Below are 9,232 nucleotides of genomic sequence, written 5' to 3'. Positions count from 1 at the left end.
GATCGATAAGAATGTAACTCTCACCGCACATTTTATGATGGTATACAACAGTTTTGATGAACTAATAAAAGTATATTATTGGCATGCCGTACAAACTATCGTGGCATCCATGTTTCTCTCGCCATTGTGCGAGAAATGTTCAAAGACACAGGTGCGTGTGTCACTATTGTGTTACATCTGTTTTTGGTTTTTCAAACATTCCGAAGACAAGATTATGTAAAGAAGAAACTTGAGAAATACAAACAATCACCTGCTTGTATATAGCAGACAGATTAAAATAATAAATAATTAATAAAAATTATTATTATTATCATTATTATTATTATTATTATTATTATTATTATTATTATTATTATTATTATTATTATTATTATTATTATTATTATTATTATTTTTGAAAAATGAATATGATAATAAAAATTACATTCTAGAAAGTATGATAAATGATATTACAACGGAATGAATATATTACCCCCCCTCCCTGCTTTATTAATTCCCTAAAGAAAATATGAAAAAGGGATAAAAAGAGTATGTTAAACCAAGGAGAGGTTATATTAGATATAACCTCCTCTAATATAACCTCCTTGGTTAAACAATGAAAAAACTACGTTTTTAGCTCAAATTATCACTTGTTCAATTATTTATTACCTAGAAATTTTGATAATATTCATAGTATCTGGATTAATATGTAGCACTGGTCAGAGGACAGTGGCCCTAACCACTCGCAATAATTGGTCTAAGGATTTATGACGAGAAAGGCCGAAGTCCAGTCGTATTATTACCGAACTATAGACTTTGATGTTACAATTTGAGTTCATAACCACCACTGCGTTGCATTTTTGGTAAATTTTATGTCAAATATTCTGAATGTGAAAATATACAAAATATCATGTCCTTCGAAATTTACACGTTCACATTTTTACTAATCACAAATTGCCTAAGACGAACAATTTATTTCTTGCAGTGAGGTCCTGCGTCGAATAATAATTTATTTTCTTATCCTAATGTTATACGTGAATAAGAAAAACATTAATTAAATTAACAAAATTGTAGTTTGATCAGTTTTAGTTGTCCAAAAATTTAGAATAAATCAAAAAATGAAATTCCTCTTTTAATAATAAATGAAGCAGTCGGACGCACAACGTGTACCAACTGAAGAAGAAGAAAAAGAAACAAAATTGCTAACATTAATACGCATATAAGGATAAATAAAAAGAAAATGATTAAGTTCCGTCTTACATCAACTTATTAATAATTGATGGTGATCATAAGAAGATATTTCTATTACACCAGCGTTTCCTAATCAAAATATAGCATAACTTACATCTACGGAAATGAACTAGTATTTATTTCATCTCATGAAACTATAAACTATTCAAATTTCCACTGGACAAAGCTAAACTGTAACGACAACATCCACATTATGCATAATACCAACGGCAAACACTAGACATCGATATCAACCTTTAATTACCTTAATATTAATTAATTTAATTATTTATTATAACAAGACAAAATAAACCGGTATTATTATATCTGGCTTGTTCATTGTATGTGACATTCATGCTTAAGGAAGAAAAAAAAACCAACAGATAGTGTAATTTCAGGAGCGAAGGCATGGATCTCCAATTTCTTCGTTTCCCACTGTGTCTTAACATCAGCAATGAATGGCTGTTAAATATTTTATTTCTTTCATTAGATTCTCTGTGTGTTGATGACAAAATCTCCCGCCATTTTCATTATAAGATTAATATCCGGATCGGTGAGTCCGTACAATCACTTTCCAAAGAAAAGGATAGCGATTGCAACGGGGGGTCGACGTACAGAACAAATATATTATACTAAAATTCCATTTTCTTATAAACCCCCAATGAGTGAAAACGATGATTAAATAAAACACACGGCAGTACATATTTTATGTGACTGCAAATTGGAGGGGCGTACAGTTAAATGGTTCATTAGTGAAACAAAATTGCTTAAATGAATAAAGATATTGGACTTAAATTTACTTTTTACGACCAGAATGATCCACTGATTGCATACTTAAGCTTTGATAAAGTATCATATAGTATCTTTCCTATACATTGGAATCAACTGCGATTATACATCAACATGATGAAAGACTAATTATAGTTTTTTGGAAAAAAAATCATCATTGCTATATAAGCACTGGTACCAACAAGTTATTATCTTTTCACGCAGTCTTTTCACTTCTAAATAGAAAGTTTATTTTTGTTTCAAATGAAATAAGCATTGGTACCAACAAGTTATTATCTTTTTCACCTCTATATATATATATAAAGTTTATTTTTGTTTCAAATAAAACAATCTTTGATGCCTTATACTTATTTACATTTACCGAATTTGTAGTCTCAAAGCAGCTGAAAAATACTTCTAACTTAGCATTTTGATCTTGAAATCACAAAAAAAAACCCACTAATCGTTATAATGAATAATAAGAATATGTGAATATGGAATATAAAATACTCGTTGTTCAGCCAGTATTCAACGTTCCTAGCTATATAGTAACCCGAAAGTTTTGTGTGGTAAAATATTATCCGTTCATCTTGCGAGACCAAGGTTAATTCTGTCAGAGCAAGGACAGCATAACAATTGTTAATTTACTTGCTTTATTTTCCCAAGATGAAACATTTTCTTTGTGGACAAATGCCCATAGTATTTCTTTCTATGTATTATGCTTCAAAAGTTGGCAAAGGAGTAGGTTCAGTAAGACCCCTTTTTGGCCCAAAAATATAGCAGTTTTACAAAATTGTTAAAATGTAAACCTTTAGTTATTTATTGGACAGTATAAGTAGAATGCTTCTGCTACATAAATATGGGCTGTTTTTGACAATACAATGCACATATATCCGGTACTAGCACCATTAAGTCATGCTAAATTACTGAAATCCTCATAATTCTAGCATTTTAGTTAAATTTTAGACGGTTTTCGTGTAAAACGAAAGTGGCCGCATTCGTGTTCATCCTTAATATTGAAATGTAAGTTGTATTTTATGATAATACTAAACATATATAAAGGTTGAGGATGAACACGGATGCGGCTACTTTCATTTTTACCAAAAACCATCTGAAAAGTGACATTTTTCGGCATATTAGGTAGATTTTTCATATTTGAGCTTGAATCGGATCGTTTTTAATGACTAAATCTGTTAAAATCTTTCACATAAACTAATTAATTCAAATAAAAAAGACACTTAAGTGTTTAAAAAGTGGTCAAAATCTTTCGTCAGATGAACCTGAAATTTGAGGCCAAAATCGGTCCTTACCGGACCTACTCCTTTTACATGTTACAGTAACTGCAGTCGATGGTAACTATATACGCCACTAGGAATGTGTTGGGAGCAACGGTCAACAACCCAAAACAACAGCTTTTCAGAGCACAAGGACTTGCCGGCTTCAGTATACTAACTGTGGTTGTTGAAAAGATTAGCATAATAATTAAGATGCTGGTCAAAAAGGGAAGCAGACATTCATGTTTACAAAAAGTTCATGATAAAATAAATTGTATTACTATATCTGCAAAAAATTCAGCTACGACCCTGGGAAAAAAGTCGCCTTTTTCATTTTTCTTTCCGTAGAAATGAGTATTTAAACTGTTTTACTTTTATATTGTATAAATGCAGAGTTACAATAAATGTACAACTTCTAGTAAAATGTGTTAAGCAAACAACGTTCAGTTATAGTTATGAGATATAATATTGTGTTTATAACTATTTGAAACATTCTGAGAATATTCATACTTTTTATCTGAGTTAACTATTTGAAGCATCATTCCAGTCAGCTAAGAGGTATTTATTGCAAATTAATTCTGTGAGAAAACGAGAATTTTCAAATATATGTTTGATCCAGCAAAATATTTTAAAACTTTTTAAGAAACTTACTATCATTTTATATATATCTAAAAATGCTTATTCGCACTTCTTTAAGATAAATTGCTGCAAGAATCATAGAACATTTGTCAAACGTGCACATATTTGACGGACTGGGAATATAAATTTGATTCGAAGAACAAAATAGATTACTATAGTAATTGATTGATTTATTTTTGTTTGAACGCCAGTTTCAATATTATTGTTCCATTTCGTTCCATTTCGTGGTGGTAAGATTTTATTGGTGAAGGAAGCCGGCCTGCCCGGAAAGAACCAGTTTGGTGATATTCTTGAGTAAAGATATATTATGAATAATATGTACAATATTGAATTGTTTATCAATATTGCCGGACCAGGACCCAGTTTCACGAAGCTGGTCTTATGATATATCTTAGTCCTAAGTGGGTTTCACAACGTGGTCCTAAATTAGGACATCCCTTAAAGTTAGGACTACACGAGAGGTGTCTTATGATGGTTTTAGGATAATCATAAGTTTATTTATATAAACTACACTCATTTTTTATATTAATTTTGCAATTCATCTTGATATTATATAATTATCTATTCTCCTTTTCCTGCTTATAACTTAATCTTTATAGATTGACGGATTATCATGATTTGTCAACAATGAAAATTCAATAACCGACTTTAAATAATGTATTGATATCAAGAATGCACGATTTTATCCTTTTAACTTTAAAGTTTTATAACCAATACAGTGGAAAATGAATTCAACTCACTTGTACAAAAAAAATGTCATAATTGTAATCTTTTTTTCTCAATTTAGTATTAAACATTTCATATATATTGGTAAATTATTTATAATAGTTATTTTTTTTATATAAATTACCTTTTTTTATATTAATTTTGCAAATTATCTAATTATATTAATTAATACGTTAACTGTAAATACAGTAGTTTATGGTAAAGATATTCTACATTTACATGATTTTTTCCGTAAATCAATGTTTATATTTGAAAATTTAAAAAACTTGCGACAGGTTTAGGATATCTTTGCTAAGATTATCCGAAGACAGCCTCGAGACAATGTCTGAGATATGTCTTAGGATAGTCACAAGAGGATCATAAGACATGTCCTAAGATATATATTATGACATGTCTTAGGATAGCTTCGTGAAACCGGACCCAGAGTTTCTCAAAAATATTTTAAGATTGGCACATACAATGTTATTTTAAAGTTTGTTGGTGTTCATGTATGTTTTACGTACCTGTATGAATGTTTTATTGTGTAAATATAAGTTATTGCATGTGGTGAGACTATAATAAAATATTAAATCTCAGGTGAGCCGAGAAAAAAAAAGGGTACTCCAACTAAATGATTGATTGTCTGACGAGTTTCTTTCTGATATAATAACTTCATAAACGACGGATGTGGAGCAGCATCTGCTTAACCATCCGGAACACCTGATATCGCCTTCAGTTTTTGGTGGGGTTCGAGTTGCTTAGTTTTCTGTACTATTTGTCTGTCTGTCTGTTTGTTTTTTTCTTTTTTAGTCATGGCGTTGTCAATTTGTTTTCGATCTATGACTTTGAATGTCCATCTGTTATCTTTCATAAAAAATATATAATGAACTTGGATTAAAAATGTCAAGTTTGGAATCCATGAGAACAAAAATAATGTTATTTTGAGATTTTCTGTTTTGTTATTAAAATTATTTTGTTTTATTCTATTAGAACTCTGTGATTGGACCGTGGTTGAACAATGGCAAAGAAAAAAAGGAGAAAAGGTACAATAAAAAGAATTGCACGCAGGTACAAATGTGAAGGAAAGCGAAATAAAGCAGTTATTTTCAATGTTTTTTCTTTTCTTTAAAAAGTGGATTTAAAACAGTTTTTCATGTATTACATTATCAAAACGATAAACCGCATGCACTCTTATTATTTCGTTGTTCAACGTTTTTAACGGCGTTACATATCGTTTTCGAATTCGTCTTTTATTCCTGTCTTTTCAAATGACTAGCTCTATATATTTTCCCTGTAGAAAATATAAGTCTTACAATATATCCTTTACCTTTTATACAAAGAATATACATTATTCATATAAATGAATGAGTATTTTTCGCGATTTATCTATTGTTTTTCTATCATTTATCAAACATGACATTATATAAAACTTTACGAAACCCTTGGTGACATTTATATCTTCAAGAAATTGTCAATTAATCCTTACATTACTTTTTTACCAAAATCTTTCGATTTGCCCGTCATAAAATTAATCTTTTTGCGAAATTGAAGAATTAACAAGATGGGTCATAAAGCATTGTGACTAGGATTTACTGCATATTGGAAACAACAGAGAAAGCTATGCATAATCTGGTAAAAGTTGTAGGGAACATGAATAAGGATGTCAAATTTTATGGTTGATTCTCATTGTCAGTTGTTAATGCAGCTCAATCAAACTAAAACACAAATTTATTGGATCAGAGATTCACATTTGATTTTCATCCGCTGCCATTAAATTAGTCGCTCGATTTGTTTGGTAATCAAACAAGATCAGCCATGGGATAATGATCCTGACTGGTGATCGTCCCATCCAAACGGAAATCGTTTTCTCTAATGCGCCACCATTAACTTCGCATTAATTAACTCAATAACGGCACTGCTTTGTATACACCTGTGACTTTTGTTGTCATAAGCCAACATAGTCGAGCTATTTACATCAAGATAATGACTGACACTGTAAATATTAGACCATTTAGTCCAGCACGTGTCTTTACCTGTCTATCCAGAGCTAATAAGTTTACTGTAATTAAATAGTACGGGTCGGTATAACATTTCAAGTCGATACTTTTTATTTCCTTGAGAGAAAAATAACTTCCGGAGAAGCAGGGTTCATATTTAAAAACGTGGTTGGTTGATGAAATATGATCTGTTAATGGAAAATTGGAATCTGTAAACATGTAATGATAATTAAAGATGTGTCCAGTGTCCACGTTCTATCTTAGTGTCATGACAAAGGTTCGTCAAACCATGTTTTACCGTAATTATAAAAGTGCCCCCTATATATTTTATTAAGATCGTTATCCTATACTTCTTAAGCACTGACATCTTGTGGTTCTAATTTATCCGTAAAATCTATATCGAACTGGGAACAGCGGACACTTAATTATGTAGATTTATAATATATACTATATACTACGTATCAATGTTTTATTTTAAAACATAATAAAGGGTTTTTAATTCACGCTTTCGTTTCTTTAACAAACGTCCAGCTGATAAAATGTGCTATTATTTTGTCTTTATTAAATTTCTCATACATTACCAGCATACTGATTCTCCTAAACTTTGCATATATATGTATGTATTAAAATCGAAAGGAGAATTATAACTCCACTAACAGAAAACAAGGGGTAATATTTTTGTATGACAGCAGGCCAACTATGAAACAAACTCTGAATGGCACAGGAATAATGGACGAAACAACATGAACCAAAGTAAAACAACTATTCTAATATGACGTCCTTCTTACGCTTTGTAAACAAAGCCGTGTTCTAATGAGCAAAACATATGTTTGACACCTGCACACGAACTTGCGGATCATATTAACGTTATTTCCATCGTTATCCTTTAAAATATATACATTTAAGCAGCTAACACAAACTTTTATTATATATTTATATAAAACAACATACCCTGCTCGTAGTTTTTAAACTTATCAAATATGAAATGTAATTAACAGACTCCTCGGGGAGGAATCGGGAACAGCCAATCATTTTTACGGTATTTTTGTACGCTTCGACCTAAAAAAAATACAGAATTTGTCCTAGTAGAATCGAAATAATTCCTTCATGTCATGCTCTACGCTCAGTGTAAAATATCGACAAATATAATGCCTACCCATGTTAAAATGAGATTAGAGCATGACCTGAAGGAATTATTTCTTAACGATTATATAGAATGAAAACATTTTCGTACACCCTAGATTATTTTCAACAAGACAATCACCGCAAAAAGTATAGTTCGCAAATGCATATTTAAAAAAAACCACAAGTACACACAAACATGCAGATTGATCTCCCGGTCATGTAACCAAAACAAATCTTATCAGAAACTCCTCTTACTGTCCACCAACAACAGAACATGCAGAAAAGATTTTGCTGATGACCACCATGACCAGAATATATGAAGTGACAACGTCACGTCAATAAAATTTGCGCAATTTCATATGCGGGACAAGTTAACGGCTGCAACTTCAACTGTTAATCAATTCGTCAAATGCCATGGAAGACAGATTTTACGCCATATATGTTTTCCATATACTGAAATGCCAAAAAATTACTGCAGAAAAACTTTTCAAGCCCTAAAAAGTAAACCACATTATTACCAAAACACACTAATTGGAACATATCAGAAATTGTAACAGGGGAAGGGTACACGAGGGATTCAGTTCATACTATCTAATTTTAACAGTAAACATGACGTAATCAATTTAATTTTTGAACTGCAAACATTTTCAGGCAAAAATTGAAATTCGTGTTTGTACATTTATTTAACACTGTTGCATATTTGAAAATGTGAACAAAAATAAAACATAGCGCTGCGTTTTTTGAGTCCGCCAATTGAATCATGATTGAAGAATCAGTTTTGGTGATGACATTGTCTTTAAAAGCACAGGCACTTGTTTCTATCCATGGAAAGACCCACTATCAACGTATATTCATGGGAAGACCCACTATCAACGTATGTTTACGAGTAAATATACGTTGATATATAGTGGTTCTTCCCATGGATAGAAACAAGTGCATGCCTGTGTTTGAAAGACCTCAAACAAATCACCAATAGAACAATGAGCAAGCAATCATACTACCATTCCACCAACAATGATTATCAAAACCAACAATGAATACAAAGACCAACAATGGATACCAAGACCAACATTGAATACCAAGACCAACAATGAATACCAAGACCAACAATGGATACCAAGACCAACAATGGATACCAAGACCAACAATGAATACCAAGACCAACAATGAATACCAAAACCAACAATGAATACCAAGACCAACAATGAATATCAAGACCAACAATGAATACCAAAACCAACAATGAATACCAAGACCAACAATGAATACCAAGACCAACAATGGATACCAAGACCAACAATGGATACCAAGACCAACAATGGATACCAAAACCAACAATGGATACCAAGACCAACAATGGATACCAAAACCAACAATGAATACCAAGACCAACAATGGATACGAAGACCAATAATGGATACCAAAACCAACATTGGATACCAAGACCAACAATGGATACGAAGACCAACATTGAATACCAAGACCAACAATAAATACCAAGACCAACATTGAATA

The sequence above is a fragment of the Mytilus edulis genome, chromosome 4 (genome assembly GCF_963676685.1).
Source record: "Mytilus edulis chromosome 4, xbMytEdul2.2, whole genome shotgun sequence".
In the NCBI taxonomy this organism is placed as follows: Eukaryota; Metazoa; Mollusca; class Bivalvia; order Mytilida; family Mytilidae; genus Mytilus; species Mytilus edulis.
This window is presented reverse-complemented; position numbering follows the sequence as displayed.